This window comes from Plectropomus leopardus, unplaced genomic scaffold (assembly GCF_008729295.1).
Source record: "Plectropomus leopardus isolate mb unplaced genomic scaffold, YSFRI_Pleo_2.0 unplaced_scaffold58083, whole genome shotgun sequence".
NCBI lineage: Eukaryota > Metazoa > Chordata > Actinopteri > Perciformes > Serranidae > Plectropomus > Plectropomus leopardus.
The window spans coordinates 1-241 of record NW_024663835.1 but is presented as its reverse complement, the minus strand read 5'-3'; the positions used below and the strand labels follow the sequence as shown (position 1 = coordinate 241).

Here is a 241-nt window from a genome sequence, read left to right as displayed (position 1 = left end):
GAAGTCTGAGATTCGGTGTCTTGGGAACCGTCAGCCAGAGTGCTGCGGCTGGGAATGGGGGCCCTTTCTCCCAGCCTCCCGCTTCATACTTACCTGGCAGGGGCGATACCGTGATCAAGAAGGTGGTTCACCCTGGGCGAGGCTCAGCCATTGCACTCCGGCTCTGTTGACCCCAGCGAATTCCCCAAATGTGGGAATCTCGACTGCATAATTTCTGCTAGTGGGGGACTGCGTCCGCGCT

General features: G+C 58.9%; 1 non-coding gene across 1 annotated transcript; it reads left to right on the top strand.

The window, feature by feature from the left end:
• Positions 1–85: 85 nt before the first annotated feature.
• On the top strand, positions 86–241 carry LOC121939739 (the record flags this gene model as incomplete). The annotated part of the gene is made up of 1 exon (XR_006105516.1): positions 86–241. It is a non-coding gene; the product is annotated as a U1 spliceosomal RNA (small nuclear RNA).